Consider the following 17,177-nt stretch of genomic DNA (forward strand, 5'->3'; position numbering starts at 1 on the left):
AGAGCTAAAAAGGATGTCCAGCAGGTTAGGGTGGTAAAAGATGCCCATGGAAATGTTCTGACAAGCGAGGAGAGTGTGTTGAGAAGGTGGAGGGAATATTTTGAGGAGCTGAAGAATGCAGAAATTGAGAGAGAGAGAGAAAAGGCTGGATGATGTGAAGAGAGTAAATCAGGACGTGCAAGAGATTAGTAAGGAAGAAGTGAGGGCTGCTATGAAGAGGACGAAGAGTGGAAAGGCAGTTGGTCCAGATAACATTCCAGTGGAAGCATGGAAATATCTCAGAGATGGCAGTGGAGTTTCTAAACAGATTGTTTAATAAAATCTTGGAAAGTGAGAGGATGCCTGAGGAGTGGAGACAAAGTGTGCTGGTTCCTATTTTTAAGAACAAGGGTGATGTGCAGAGCTGCAGTAACTACAGAGGCATAAAGTTGATCAGCCACAGCATGAAGTTATGGGAAAGAGTAATGGAAGCTAGGCTTAAAAAACAGGTGAAGATCTGTGAGATGGTTTCACGCTGAGAAAGAGCACTACAGATGCAATGTTTGCTCTGAGAATACTGATGAAGTATCAAAAGGAGTTACATTGTGTGTTTCTGGATTTAGAGAAAGCTTGTATTGTATGAGGAAATCCGGAGTGGCAGAGAAGAATGTGAGGGTGGTGTAGGACATGTATAAGGACAGTGTAACAGTGGTGAAATGCACAATATGAACAAGAGTAATCCAAGATTTCTGATGTCCGCTAAGGGTTGACGAGGACTCAAAATAAAAGATGTGTGATTCACATCGTGACTCAGACTTTACCTGGATCCAGATTCCACAATACAATGCAATAACTGCATAGTGATCCAGAATGGCCTGACTGAACATGTCACAATCTGATATTTTATTCACAGGCTGAAACAAAATAGTGTCTCAATTTCAATTTTCAATTTATTTTCATTTATATAGCGCCAAATCACAACAGAGTTGCCTCAAAGCGCTTCACACAAGTAAGGTCTAACCTTACTAACCACCAGAGCAACAGTGTTAAGAAAAAACTCCTTCTGAGGAAGAAACCTCAAGCAGACCAGACTCAAAGGGGTGACCCTCTGCTTGGGCCATGATACAGATATAAATTACAGAACAATTCACAGAAACAAATATACAGGAAATGCTGTTGGTGCACAGGACAGGAGGGTCTCCAGCACAAATACCACACCCATCTCTGGATGGAGCTGCACCTTAAACAGAGAAAAAACTGAATCAGGCATCAGAAAGACAAGAAATACTGTATAATTTGTCAGCATTAAACAACAAGAAAAACAAAAGAAATACTAAGGTGATCGCCGGCCACTAGCCCTAAACTTCACTAAAAGACCAAGAATTTAGGTAAAGTTGAGGCCGCGGCACGCTCCAATTACTAATAAAATGAATTAAAAGAGTAAAAAGCATAAAACGAAACTGTACCAGTATGCTGCCATATGAAAGGGAAAATAAGTGCGTCTTAAGTCTGGACTTGAAAGTCTCCACAGAATCTGACTGTTTTACTGATGCAGGGAGATCATTCCACAGAACAGGGGCACGATAAGAGAAAGCTCTGTGACCCACAGACTTCTTATTCACCTTAGGGACACAAAGTAGTCCTGCACCCTGAGAACGTAAAGCCCGGGCCGGTACGTAAGGTTTAATCAGCTAAGTAGGGAGGTGCCAGTCCATGAATAATTTTATAGGTTAGTAGCAGAACCTTAAAATCTGATCTCACTGGGACAGGAAGCCAGTGAAGAGACGCCAAAATGGGTGTAATGTGGTCAAACTTTCTGCTTCGTGTCAAAAGTCTGGCTGCAGCATTTTGAATCAACTGGAGACCCCTAATGCTGGACTGTGGTAAACCAGAAAATGATCTTAGTTTTACATCATGGTGTCGTATCTGTGAAGTAGTTTTGATGTCATTCTTAAAACTCTACAAAGTGAGATCCAGATTACCTCCAAAATTTAATGGAGTCTTCCATGGCCTAACACCAATGTGTGGTGAAAACCCATAAGTAGTTTTGACATAATGTTCAAAATATGACAAAGTGAAGCATAACATCTTCAACCGCTCCCTGACACAGTCTGCTGTCCTGTCACGCCTGAAGATCTCCACCATAGTCCCCCTACCCAAAACTTCCCTATAACCAGCCTCAGTGACTACCGGCCTGCTGCACTCACACCGGTGGTGATGAAGTGTTTTAAAAACTGGTTAGAAGACACATCATGTCATTCCTAACTCCCACTTCAGACCCAAACCAATTCACTCACAAGGTCAACAGAGGACCCGTGACCTCTGCCCTCCACACCACGCTGACCCACCTGGACCAACAGGGTAACTACTCCCATCTTCTCTTCATGGATTATAGTTCAGTATTCAACACCATCCCCCACGGGCTCGTGAGGAACCTGCTGAACCTCGGTCTACCTCATTCCACATGTCTTTGGATTAAGGACTTTCTGTCAGATGGCTCACAGAGAGTCAGGATTGGCCCCCACATATCCACAGCTCTCACACTCAGCACCGGGTCCCCTCCAGGCTGCGTGCTGAGCCCGCTGCTCTTCACCCTCTACACCTCTAACTGCACCCCGTCCACACCAGCAACACCTTCATTAAGTATGTGGATGACACCACAGTGTTCAGCTGTATCACTGGAGGAGATAAGTCTGTCGACCAGGAGGAGGTGGAACAGCTGACGGTGTGGTGTAGAGAAAATAACCTGCTCCTGAACACATCCAAAACAAGGAGCTAATCACAGACTTCAGGAGAAACCAGACATTCAGCCTGTTATCACTGGGGGGACCTGTGTGGAAATGGTCAAGGACTTCTGTTTCCTGGGAGTTCACATAGAGGAGAAACCACCGCTGGACTGATAGTATTGCACACCGGGCATCTGCCCGCTGGCCTACTGGCCTGCGTTTTTTTTTTTTTTTTTTTTTTTTACGAAGTAAAGCGAGCTGTGAGCTTTTCATCCGCGTTTTTTTTTTTTTTTTTTTACGAAGTAAAGCGAGCTGTGAGCTTTTCATCCGCTTTTTTTTTTTTTTTTTTACGAAGTAAAGCGAGCTGTGAGCTTTTCATCCGCTTTTTTTTTTTTTTTACGAAGTAAAGCGAGCTGTGAGCTTTTTTATCCGCTTTTTTTTTTTTTTACGAAGTAAAGCGAGCTGTGAGCTTTTCATCCGCTTTTTTTTTTTTTTTTACGAAGTAAAGCGAGCTGTGAGCTTTTCATTCGCTTTTTTTTTTTTTTTTTACGAAGTAAAGCGAGCTGTGAGCTTTTCATCCGCTTTTTTTTTTTTTTTTTACGAAGTAAAGCGAGCTGTGAGCTTTTCATGCGCTTTTTTTTTTTTTTTTTTTACGAAGTAAAGCGAGCTGTGAGCTTTTCATCCGCTTTTTTTTTTTTTTTTTTACGAAGTAAAGCGAGCTGTGAGCTTTTCATCCGCTTTTTTTTTTTTACGAAGTAAAGCGAGCTGTGAGCTTTTCATCCGCTTTTTGCTTTTCATCCGCTTTTTTTTTTGTTTTTTACAAAGTAAAGCGAGCTGTGAGCTTTTCATCCGTGTTTTGTTTTGTTTTTTACGAAGTAAAGCGAGCTGTGAGCTTTTCATCCGCTTTTTTTTTTTTTTTTTTTTACGAAGTAAAGCGAGCTGTGAGCTTTTCATCCGTGTTTTGTTTTTTACGAAGTAAAGTGAGCTGTGAGCTTTTCATCCGCTTTTTTTTTTTTTTTTTTTACGAAGTAAAGCGAGCTGTGAGCTTTTCATCCATGTTTTGTTTTGTTTTTTACGAAGTAAAGTGAGCTGTGAGCTTTTCATCCGCTTTTTTTTTTTTGTAGCAGCTACGACTCGTCGTCACCTCTTAAAGCGCGGTGATCAGCACACCTGCACTGAGCTTTACAAAGACATTTTTATGCTTTTTTCCTCCTTTATTTAGAGCTGAGCCACTCCATATCTGGTCGTTAAAAACAGCTGATCCTCCGCGACACGTCAACAACTAACACTATTTTCCACTCAAATGCACCTAAACTGTCTTTCTGAGGACCACATGATGTGAAAACACAATAAAACTTTCTTACCTGTAAATCTGGTCATGTTTTCTGCATAAATAAATGTTATCCATTCTTTGTGTTCAAACGCCAAAGCAGGGGCGAATCCAGATGGAATGGGGGCGTGGGGCAAGGATGTGCTCCCCTCACAACACCCCTAGATTAAAGGTACAGTTTTGAAGCCTTTTTTTACTACAACTTCTAATACTACTTAAAATAATAATAATTTCGACAAGTAAAATGTTTAGAGAAAATTTAAATGTTAGAAAAATGTTAGAAAGAATTTAATAGTTACATTTATAAACAATGTAGGTTAGAAATGACAAGTTTTACTGTTACAGTGCTGTCAACAGTTAAATATGAGGTCAAGAAAGAGGTCTTTATTTTACTTTTTATAAAACAAGTATATATTTTCATTGAAGTCAAGAAAGGGTGACTATAAAGTGAGTTTTGGCAAAACAGGTATCATTGTCATGTTGAGGTGGCAGAGGGTTGTTGTGGGCAGCTGGGGAAAGTCACTAAAAACTAACTAGTAATCTAACTTAGTTACTTTTACAACTGAGTAATCAGTAAAGTAACTAAGTTACTTTTTCAAGGAGTAATCAGTAATTGGATTACTTTTTCAAAGTAACTGGCAACACTGGATACCGGTATATAAACCCTCCTATTGGTGCATAAACTGGTAGATTGACCCTTTAGTCATGACTGATTGTGGCCTGGACCAATGAGGTGAGGGGCAGGCCAATTACCCCTCCATCTCGGGCCTCGGTTGGGCTACACAGTGTGCCAGTGCCGGACAGAGCGATAACGAGCGATATGGATGGTGGCAAGAAGAGGAAAGGTGGCGCTGAAAGAGCCAGGGATCAGAAGAGAGTAGCCCTTCAGGCAGATGCTGCAAAATGTCTTAAAATAACAGACGTTTGCTTCGCGTGGACGTGGAGCATCCACATCTGCGGCAGGCAGCCTCAGCAAGTGGCGGAGAAGAAGTTCAATAGGTGGACGAGGCGGGGACCACTACGGCCATGACGGTAAGTGAAGGTTAACTTCAGCTATTAATTGATGAACAGCAACCTAACTTGTTCATAAATCAGACATCTGTGTGTGAAGTAAAGTGCTGTCTAACTGGGTCACTCAGATATGAATTAAGGTTGGATATAATTTTCGTTCGTGCTAACTCTGCCAGTCACGTAACCTAGCCTAGCAATGTAACCTGTGCAAATGGTGTGCATGGCTAGCTACCATGCTGCCGCCGCCAGGTTGTTTCTTTATTCTATTTGTGTGACGGTCGTGCGTCGGTCATACGAAGTGTGCTGTTTTGCACAGTCTGCGGTGCGGTGGCGTGGTATATATATGGCGTCCCTGTCTAAAATGTATTTTCCCAAGTCCTGGCATAATTTCACATACCTAACATTTTACTTTAAATTGAGAGTCATTCTCTAAGTTGATTAGCAACACAAATTGTAATAAAAGAAATCCTTGATGTTACTTGTAGCTTGTAGTGAGATAGACAACTGTCTCCATCTTGAGGTCTTTTTGTGTATTGCAGTTTCAAAAGTTCAACCTTTGTATCCAGTCATTGGTCCAGTCATCCAGTCATTTCTTGCTTTATATGATGAATTGTATCACACAAGTAATGATATATTATTTATAGTATAGCCTACAGTATTTCTATAACAAATGTTTTTATAACATTTCTATTTCTAAATTTAAGTAACAAGGCTGAATGAAATGACGGCTTATGTCTAAAAAGTAATGTGACCTACTGTCAATAGATCATACTTTTGATAAGCCTATGATAACTGTATTTCGGGAGAACTTTTCATAATACTTCTTATAGTGTTAAAATGTATGTGTCTCCTGGTGCACATCGATCAGTTAAGGGACCAAAAAAAAAAAAAAACAGGCTTAATTTTTTTCCCCTTCGATACCTGGTGGTGGCCTGGTCTTGGTTAAAAATGCCCAGCCTGAAAAATTTCCCCAGTCCAGCCCTGGGAGAAACTGACCTGGGACAGGAAGACCACACCTTGGTACAGAAGGCAAAGCAAAGACTCCACTTTCTGAGAATCCTCAGGAAAAATAACATCAACCAGAGATGTCTGGTGTCTTTTGAATGACACCAATGAATTTTTTATTTGGATGCACACACAAATCCAGAACAACAACACACCAAAGAAGAGGAAAAAAAACAACAATCCAACAACGCACACGTTTGCCCGAAAAGGCGTAGGCAGAAGCAAAGAGCTTACAAACGCCTACCCCTTGTCAGGTTTCAGCCCGGATCCAGGTTTCAATTCCGTTTTTCCTCCTTTCTTTTCATCATCATTTGCTCCTAGTTTTTATTATTAGGGCATGAGGGCTCTCCAATTGGTTCAAAATGCTGCAGCCAGACTTTTGACATGAAGCAGAAAGTTCAACCACATTACACCCATTTTGGCATCTCTTCACTGGCTTCCTGTCCCAGTCAACTCAATCAACTTTTTTCTTGTATAGCGCCAAATCACAACAAACAGTTGCCCCAAGGCGCTCCACATTGCAAGGCAAGGCCATACAATAATTATGAAACACAGTCTACGTCTAAAGCAACATAACCAAGGGATGGTCCAGGGTCACCCGATCCAGCCCTAACTATAAGCCTTAGCGAAAAGGAAAGTTTTAAGCCTAATCTTAAAAGTAGAGAGGGTATCTGTCTCCCTGATCTGAATTGGGAGCTGGTTCCACAGGAGAGGAGCCTGAAAGCTGAAGGCTCTGCCTCCCATTCTACTCTTACAAACCCTAGGAACTACAAGTAAGCCCGCAGTCTGAGAGCGAAGCGCTCTAATGGGGTAATATGGTACTATGAGGTCCCTAAGATAAGATGGGACCTGATTATTCAAAACCTTATAAGTAAGAAGAAGAATTTTAAATTCTATTCTAGCATTAACAGGAAGCCAATGAAGGGAGGCCAACACAGGTGAGATATGCTCTCTCCTGCTAGTCCCCGTCAGTACTCTAGCTGCAGCATTCTGAACCAACTGAAGGCTTTTTAGGGAACTTTTAGGACAACCTGATAATAATGAATTACAATAGTCCAGCCTAGAGGAAACAAATGCATGAATTAGTTTTTCAGCATCACTCTGAGACAAGACCTTTCTGATTTTAGAGATATTGCGTAAATGCAAAAAGGCAGTCCTACATATTTGTTTAATATGCGCTTTGAATGACATATCCTGATCAAAAATAACTCCGATTTCTCACAGTATTACTAGAGATCAGGGAAATGCCATCCAGAGTAACGATCTGGTTAGACACCATGCTTCTAAGATTTGTGGGGCCAAGTACAATAACTTCAGTTTTATCTGAGTTTAAAAGCAGGAAATTAGAGGTCATCCATGTCTTTATGTCTGTAAGACAATCCTGCAGTTTAGCTAATTGGTGCGTATCCTCTGGCTTCATGGGTAGATAAAGCTGGGTATCATCTGCGTAACAATGAAAATTTAAGCAATACCGTCTAATAATACTGCCCAAGGGAAGCATGTATAAAGTGAATAAATTTGGTCCTAGCACAGAACCTTGTGGAACTCCATCATTAACTTTAGTCTGTGAAGAAGATTCCCCATTTACATGAACAAACTGTAATCTATTAGACAAATATGATTCAAACCACCGCAGCGCAGTGCCTTTAATACCTATGACATGCTCTAATCTCTGTAATAAAATTTTATTGTCAACAGTATCAAAAGCAGCACTGAGGTCCAACAGAACAAGCACAGAGATAAGTCCACTGTCCGAAGCCATAAGAAGATCATTTGTAACCTTCACTAATGCTGTTTCTGTACTATGATGAATTCTAAAACCTGACTGAAACTCTTCAAATAGACCATTCCTCTGCAGGTGATCAGTTAGCTGTTTTACAACTACCCTCTCAAGAATCTTTGAGAGAAAAGGAAGGTTGGAGATTGGCCTATAATTAGCTAAGATAGCTGGGTCAAGTGATGGCTTTTTAAGTAATGGTTTAATTACTGCCACCTTAAAGGCCTGTGGTACATAACCAACTAACAAAGATAGATTGATCATATTTAAGATTGAAGCATTAAATAATGGTAGGACTTCCTTGAGCAGCCTGGCAGGAATGGGGTCTAATAAGCATGTTGATGGTTTGGATGAAGTAACTAATGAAAATAACTCAGACAGAACAATCGGAGAGAAAGAGTCTAACCAAATACCGGCATCACTGAAAGCAGCCAAAGATAACGATACATCTTTGGGATGGTTATGAGTAATTTTTTCTCTAATAGTCAAAATTTTGTTAGCAAAGAAAGTCATGAAGTCATTACTAGTTAAAGTTAATGGAATACTCAGCTCAATAGAGCTCTGACTCTTTGTCAGCCTGGCTACAGTGCTGAAAAGAAACCTCGGGTTGTTCTTATTTTCTTCAATTAGTGATGAGTAGAAAGATGTCCTAGCTTCACGAAGGGCTTTCTTATAGAGCAACAAACTCTTTTTCCAGGCTAAGTGAAGATCTTCTAAATTAGTGAGACGCCATTTCCTCTCCAACTTACGGGTTATCTGCTTTAAGCTACGAGTTTGTGAGTTATACCACGGAGTCAGACACTTCTGATTTAAAGCTCTCTTTTTCAGAGGAGCTACAGCATCCAAAGTTGTCTTCAATGAGGATGTAAAACTATTGACAAGATACTCTAACTCCCTTACAGAGTTTAGGTAGCTACTCTGCTCTGTGTTGGTATATGACATTAGAGAACATAAAGAAGGAATCATATCCTTAAACCTAGTTACAGTGCTTTCTGAAAGACTTCTAGTGTAATGAAACTTATTCCCCACTGCAGGGTAGTCCATCAGGGTAAATGTAAATGTTATTAAAAAAATGATCAGACAAAAGGGAGTTTTCAGGGAATACTGTTAAGTCTTCTATTTCCATACCATAAGTCAGAACAAGATCTAAAATATGATTAAAGTGGTGGGTGGACTCATTTACTTTTTGAGCAAAGCCGATAGAGTCTAATAATAGATTAAATGCAGTGTTGAGGCTGTCATTCTCAGCATCTGTGTGGATGTTAAAATCGCCCACTATAATTATCTTATCTGAGCTAAGCACTAAGTCAGACAAAAGGTCTGAAAATTCACAGAGAAACTCACAGTAACGACCAACGACGTCACAGTGAGATCAGATTTTAAGGTTCTGCTACTAACCTATAAAATTTCTCTTATCGTGTCCCTGTTCTGTGGAATGATCTCCCTGCGTCAATAAAACAGTCAGATTCTGTGGAGACTTTCAAGTCCAGACATAAGATGCACTTATTTTTCCTTTCGTATGACTAGGATACTGACATAGTATAGTTCTATGCTTTTTACTTTAATTCATTTTATTAGTAAACGGAGCGTGCCGCGACCTCAACTTTATCTAAATTCTAGGTCTTTTAGTGAAGCTTAGGGCGAGTATCTGGTGATCACCTTAGTATTTCTTCTGTTTTTTTTTCTTGTTGTTTAATGCTGACAAATTATACTGTATTTCTTGTTTTTCTGATGCCTGATTCTGTTTTTTCTCTCTATTTAAGGTGCAGCTCCATCCAGAGATGGGTGTGGTATTTGTGCTGGAGACCCTAGAGAAGCTTGAATCGTCGACTGGACTGGGTTGCTTGACGCAAGGACGTTTTCCTTCAAATCGCAGAAGCTTCCTCAGCTAAAATTCATACTACAGACTGTACCCTGGGGACGCCACTCCATGCTTCTATGGACTGCCCAAAATCAACAAACAGGATGTGCCACTCAGGCCTATTGTATGTACCACAGATTCCATCACGTACAATTTGGCCAAACACCTCAAGTGGATTTTGGCTCCTCTAGTGGGTAACTCAGACCACCATGTGGAGAACACACAAGATTTTGTGAACAAGCTCAAGGACCTGCAGCTAGAGGCAGATGAAACTATGGTGTCATTTGATGTGACATCATTGTTCAACTGAATCCCCACCGCTGAGGCCGTCTCAGCTGTGAGGCAGAGACTGCTGGAGGATGTGTCTCTACCTGAAAGGACCAAACTCACACCAGACCACATCTGCCAACTTGGAGATCTGTCTTAACACCACGTATTTCCTGTTTAGGGGAAATTACTACAGGCAGATCCATGGTTGTGCGATGGGGTCTCAAGTATCCCCCATTGTGGCCAATCTACATGGAGCGAGTGGAGAAGACAGCCTTGACGTCTTTCACGGGCATCTCTCCCAGTCACTGGTTCAGATATGTCGATGACACATGGGTTAAAATCAAGCAACAGGAGGTTGAGGACTTTACAGAACACATCAACTCGGTGGACTCCAATATCAAGTTCACATGTGAGGATGCCAGAAACAACCATTTAGCGTTCTTGGACTGTGATGTTACGATTGGAGAGAACAGGCAGCTCCAGACAAGCGTTTACAGAAAACCAACTCACACTGACCAATATCTGCTCTTTGGCTCAAACCACCCCCTTGAACACAAGCTCGGGGTGATCAGGACTCTTCAACACAGAGCCCAACAGGTGCCCACAACTGCAGAGGGAAGGGCTAAAGAACAACAACTTGTCCGGAAAGCCCTCACAGTATGTGGGTACCCACGATGGTCCCTGGACAAAGTGCAGAAGTCCCAGAGAACAAAGAGACCAGATAGACAGGAGACAAGAAGAGGAGTGTCTCTCCCTTATTTAGCAGGAGTAGGGGAAAAACTACAGAGGATCTTCAGAGCACAAAATCCCAGTTTCCTTTAAACCGGTTAACACCTTGAGGTTTGCTTTTTTTGCATTTACGCAATATCTCTAAAATCAGAAAGGTCTTGTCTCAGAGTGATGCTGAAAAACTAATTCATGCATTTATTTCCTCTAGGCTGGACTATTGTAATTCATTATTATCAGGTTGTCCTAAAAGTTCCCTAAAAAGCCTTCAGTTAATTCAAAATGCTGCAGCTAGAGTACTGACGGGGACTAGAAGGAGAGAGCATATCTCACCCATATTGGCCTCTCTTCATTGGCTTCCTGTTAATTCTAGAATAGAATTTAAAATTCTTCTTCTTACTTATAAGGTTTTGAATAATCAGGTCCCATCTTATCTTAGGGACCTCGTAGTACCATATCACCCCAATAGAGCGCTTCGCTCTCAGACTGCAGGCTTACTTGTAGTTCCTAGGGTTTGTAAGAGTAGAATGGGAGGCAGAGCCTTCAGCTTTCAGGCTCCTCTCCTGTGGAACCAGCTCCCAATTCAGATCAGGGAGACAGACACCCTCTCTACTTTTAAGATTAGGCTTAAAACTTTCCTTTTTGCTAAAGCTTATAGTTAGGGCTGGATCAGGTGACCCTGAACCATCCCTTAGTTATGCTGCTATAGACGTAGACTGCTGGGGGGTTCCCATGATGCACTGTTTCTTTCTCTTTTTGCTCTGTATGCACCACTCTGCATTTAATCATTAGTGATCGATCTCTGCTCCCCTCCACAGCATGTCTTTTTCCTGGTTCTCTCCCTCAGCCCCAACCAGTCCCAGCAGAAGACTGCCCCTCCCTGAGCCTGGTTCTGCTGGAGGTTTCTTCCTGTTAAAAGGGAGTTTTTCCTTCACACTGTAGCCAAGTGCTTGCTCACAGGGGGTCGTTTTGACCGTTGGGGTTTTACATAATTATTGTATGGCCTTGCCTTACAATATAAAGCGCCTTGGGGCAACTGTTTGTTGTGATTTGGCGCTATATAAAAAAATTGATTGATTGATTGAGACAGAAATTAGTTCACCCTAAGGACAGGATCCCTAGTTACAAACAGAGCAATGTAGTGTATTCTATCAGATGTCAGGAAAACTGTAACGAACACTACATAGGTGAGACTAAGCAACCTTTACACAAAAGGCTATACCAGCACTGCAGAGAGGGCGCCAGCGGACCACAGCCTGCAGTTCATCTCCACCTTAAAGACACTAACCACACGTTTGAGGACAAGGAAGTTAAAACATTAGCCAGAGAGAAGAAATGGTTTGAGAGAGGGGTCAAGGAGGCATTCTATGTGAAACAGTTGAAACCCAGCCTTAACCGGGGAGGGGGTCTGAGACACGCTTTGTCCCCTGTTTACAATGGTGTACTCAGGTCAAAGCAGTTTCAGTCTTTTGTTCATGGTAATGAGTCATTCATGTCATCAGGAGAGTCGTCAAGGGAGCTGGCAGGAGAGGCATCCATCCCATCATTAGGAGGGATAGCTGCCCTGTCATTAGGAGGGTGCTAACTAGAGCACAATAGGTGCTAATTAGAGCTACTGTTTAGTCACTAGCCAATAGCAGTCTGCCTCTCGGTAGGAGGGATCTGGTTAGGTGTAAAACTCCAGCTTTTGTGGCTTCTGTTTATTCTTCTCTACAAGAGTCAAGACAGAAGTCAGACCACCAGAGCAAGAATTTTAGCTGAGGAAGGTTCTGCGATTTGAAGCGAAACGTCCTCACGTCAAGCAACCTAGTCCAGTCGAAGATTCAAGCTTCTCTACTATGGAAACCACCTGGACAACTGAGAGCCTACACAGAAACATTCTGTGAATTGTTCTGTAATTTATGTCTGTATCATGGCCGAAGCAGAGGGTCACCCCTTTGAGTCTGGTCTGCTTGAGGTTTCTTCCTCAGAGGGAGTTTTTCCTTACCACTGCTGCTCTGGGGGTTGGTAAGGTTAGACCTTACTTGTGTAAAGCGCCTTGAGGCAACTCTGTTGTGATTTGGCGCTATATATGAGGTCTGTTAGAAAAGTATCCGACTTTTTTTATTTTTTTCCAAAAACCTGATGGATTTGAATCACGTGTGCTTGAATGAGCCAACCTTGAACCTTCGTGCGCATGCGTGATTTTTTTCACGCCTGTCGGTTGCGTCATTTGCTTGTAAGCAGCCTTTGTGTGAGGATGGGTGGAGTCTCTCATCATTTTTCTTTGCAAGGAAATGGCGGAACATCTGGAGCAATGCGACTGCATCAAATTTTTCCAGAAACTGGGCGACAGCCAGGTGGAAACCATTTGGGTTATTCAGATGGCTTTCGGTGACGATCCTCTGGGCATCACACAGATTAAGGAGCGGTACAACCGGTTTAAAGAAGTCCGCACAACAGTGGAGAGCGAGTCGCGCTCCAGTCGGCCATCAACACGCTGAAATGACCAGATCAGATTTGGCTTCTTGCTCTCGGTTGAGACAGTCGCATTTTTCCTCCCTCCTCCCTCCTCATCTTTCCTGCTTCTGTAGTGTGTTGTTCTGTGAGGCTGCCAGCTCTGCTCTTCTGGAAAATGGCAAAAATGGATCTGATCAAGTGGTCTCTGAGCGCAATTGACACTATTTTTTCTACAAGACACTTGGGAGCGGAGGACCCGACCTGTCTTGCCGGGACACATGTGGCGGGGTACGTGATGGATAGTTGGAAGAGGTGGCAAGTCATGTGCCTGTACACGTTGTCTGTGGAGGACATTGAAGATGTCTATTTATTTGGAGCTGTGGTGACTGGGTTTCTGCTGTGTGGAGCGGCTATAGCACTGGTTTACCAGAAAATTAAGAAGGTGGAAGCGGCACTAATTGGCCCGTCCAGGCTGCCCCACATGATTGATTCGATTGGAAGGGCAGTGTCAGCTCAGTCGGCGGGTGTTAACCGCACATTGGAATCCATCTTGGGGAGAATGGCTGCACTGGAAAACCGCTTTGATCGTCAGTAATGACCACATCTCCTCTTCTCTATTCAGATGTACTGGAAGCCACTCTGTTTCAGACTGTGGAATCTTTCAGGCGTCTGCTAATCTGGATATCTATTTGGTTCCCAAACACCAGCTGCTCTTCAAGGCCGCTGGGATAAAATCCTCCTCCAAAGAACACTTCTGATGCCTCACTTCCTTGTCTTCCCTGCCTCTCAGTCCCTCCCAGTCCTGAGATGTTGACTGTGGGACCTTGAGACTCTGGTGGAATGATTCAGGACTGGGAGCTCCCCCTCCCCCCCAGGATGGACAGATAAGACTGTTGATGGCGCCAAGGGCAGCCTTCCGGGCTGTCTGTCTGAACACATTCAAGTCTCGGCTGTCGTCTGTTTTTGTGTGATTGTCATTGTTTATCTGTGCGTGGTTCAACGCAGCAGCACTGGAGGTTTTTCTTCCCAATTTTTACCTTGTGTGTGCTTTTATATGTGTTCATGTACCGGGCCGGCTTATGTGTGTTGTGTGTTTGTCATGAGGCCGGTCAAGGTTTGCTCAGCCCTGCTCGTGATCTAAGGCAGGGATGTACATCTAGAGCTGGTCCCCGGGCGCCAAAAAGGCGACCTCTGCTCCTAACTGGCAATCAGGATGGGTAAAATGCAGTAAACACATTTCATTGTGCAGGGAACATGTTCCTATGTGCATATGACAATAAAATTCTTTTGAATCCTTTTTTGAATCATTTCCAAAGTGAACGCTGTGGTGATGTGGGACGTCGTGTGACTATCCGAGAAATTGCGGAAGAGGTGGACATCAGCACATTCCACTGTGACAGAAGATTTTGCTATGAAAAGAGTTGCAGCGAAATTCATCGGCACAAAGCTGATGGCAGAGCAAAAGTGCCACCGTGTTGAAGTCTCACAGGACATGTTGTGACATGCCCAGCTCTTCCACAATTTCTTGGATAGTCACACGACTGAAAAGCCACTGAAAGCCATCTGAATCTTCCGAATGGTGAAAGAGGTGGGCATGTCACAACATGTCCTGTGAGACTTCAACACGGTGGCGCTTTTGCTCCGCCATCAGCTTCGTGCTCAAGCCATCAGCATGAATTTCACTGCAACTCTTTTCATGGCCAAATCTTCTGTCACAGTGGAATGTGCCGAAAAAGTGCTGATGTCCACCTCTTCCGCAATTTCTCAGATAGTCACACGACGGTCCCACATCACCACAGCGTTCACTTTGGAAATGATCTGGTCATTTCAGCATGTTGATGGCCACCCGGAGCGTGACTCGCTCTCCACCGTTGTGCTGACATCTTTAAACCGGTTGTACCGCTCCTTAATCTGTGTGATGCCCAGAGGATCTTCACCGAAAGCCGTCTGAATAATCCGAATGGTTTCCACCTGGCTGTCGCCCAGTTTCTGGCAAAATTTGATGCAGTCGCGCTGCTCCAGCTGTTCCGCCATTTGCTTGCAAAGAAAAAAAATGCAGAGAGACTCCACCCATCCTCACACAAAGGCTGCTTACAAGCAAATGACGCAATCAACAGGCGTGAAAAAATTCACGCATGCGCATGAAGGTTCAAGGTTGGCTCATGCAAGCACACGTGATTCAAATCCATCAGGTTTTTGAAAAAAAATAAATAAAAAGGTCCGATACTTTTCTAACAGACCTCGTAAATGAAAATAAATTGAAATTGAACTTGTAGGTCCTCAATTTTTGAGATCCAGAAACACCTGTGAAGATCTTATGGAGTCATGAAGTCAAAGCTCGGAAGTGTTTGGTGATGCTGAAGAATGAATAAGAAGAAGAAGAATGAAGGTCCAAGTCTTCAGGGTCCTGGTGCTTCCTGTCTGGTTGTCAGACATGGACTCTAACCAGTGTCCTGAGGTGAGGACTGGATATCTTTGGTACCAAGTCTTTGTAGAGGATCTTTGGGTCCTGCTGGAATGACTGTGTCCAATGAAAGGTTACTTAGTGAAACTTGGATGATGCTGTGAAGGAACATCAGAGACTCCATCAGGTATCTTGGAGTCCAACACTCTCACCTGGCACACCAACACCACAGCTGTCATCAAGAAAGCCCACCAACATCTCTATTTTTTTAGGAAATTGGGAAGGGCCGGACTGAACACCGAGGTCCTCAGGGCCTTCTACAGCTGTGCAGTGGAGAGTGTCCTGTCCTGCTGCCTCCCTGTGTGGTATGGTGGCTGCACGGTGGCAGAGAAGAAAGCGCTGCAGCGGGTGGTGAAGTCTGCACAGAGGACCATCGGATGCAGCTTACCACCCATTGGGAACATCTACATCTCCAGATGTAGAGACAAAGCCACCTGCATCCTCTGAGACTCCACCCACCCTGCACACAGTCTGTTCACACGCCTTCCCTCTGGAAGGAGGCTGTGCAGCATCCGGGCAAGAACATCCAGACTGAAAAACAGCTTCTACCTGAATGCTGTCTGTTGAAGAGTTCAACATCCACCACCAAACTGTGAACATTGGACTACATGCACATTGTCACCTTCTTAATACTCTAACGCTGCTGCTGCTGCCGACCCTGTGCCTTGTATATATATATATTCTATGACCACAGGGGTGAGCATATTGTACATTGCAAAAGTTTATATTGCAAAAGTTTATACAATAGGTTAGGTAAAAAAAAAAAAAAAAAAGTCCACATTTAGTCCATGTGGTGAGTTTCTCTGGTCATAATCCAGGACATAGGTGTCTCAGTGTTCAGGATCCCAAAGACTGAAGAAGGTTGAAGGACAGTCCCAAGGTTCACCTGGTCAAGGATACACCCGCAGTTCACCTGGTCAAGGATACACCCGCAGTTCACCTGGTCAGAGGCGCGCCCGCGGTTCACCTGGTCAGAGGCGCGCCCACGGTTCACCTGGTCAGAGGCGCGCCCACGGTTTCACCTGGTCAGAGGCACGCCCACGGTTCACCTGGTCAGAGGCACGCCCACGGTTCACCTGGTCAGAGGCGCGCCCGCGGTTCACCTGGTCAGAGGCGCGCCCACGGTTCACCTGGTCAGAGGCGCGCCCACGGTTCACCTGGTCAGAGGCACGCCCACGGTTCACCTGGTCAGAGGCGCGCCCACGGTTCACCTGGTCAGAGGCACGCCCACGGTTCACCTGGTCAGAGGCACGCCCACGGTTCACCTGGTCAAGGATACACCCGCAGTTCACCTGGTCAAGGATACACCCACGGTTCACCTGGTCAGAGGCGCGCCCACGGTTCACCTGGTCAGAGGCGCGCCCACGGTTCACCTGGTCAGAGGCACGCCCACGGTTCACCTGGTCAGAGGCACGCCCACGGTTCACCTGGTCAAGGATACACCCGCAGTTCACCTGGTCAAGGATACACCCGCAGTTCACCTGGTCAAGGATACACCCGCAGTTCACCTGGCTGCACCAGATTGATGGTTATTTTAAAGATGTGGGGATGGACGGATCAGTTGCTTTCCAGGGTGGCTGCCATCCAGG

At 44.0% G+C, this 17,177-nt stretch overlaps 1 protein-coding gene across 2 annotated transcripts in view; it reads right to left on the reverse strand.

The window, feature by feature from the left end:
• Positions 1-17,177, reverse strand: part of palm1a (paralemmin 1a) — a 70,917-nt gene that overhangs the window by 14,798 nt on the left and 38,942 nt on the right. The window lies entirely within an intron of this gene.

This window comes from Thalassophryne amazonica, chromosome 10 (assembly GCF_902500255.1).
Source record: "Thalassophryne amazonica chromosome 10, fThaAma1.1, whole genome shotgun sequence".
NCBI classification, from domain to species: domain Eukaryota; kingdom Metazoa; phylum Chordata; class Actinopteri; order Batrachoidiformes; family Batrachoididae; genus Thalassophryne; species Thalassophryne amazonica.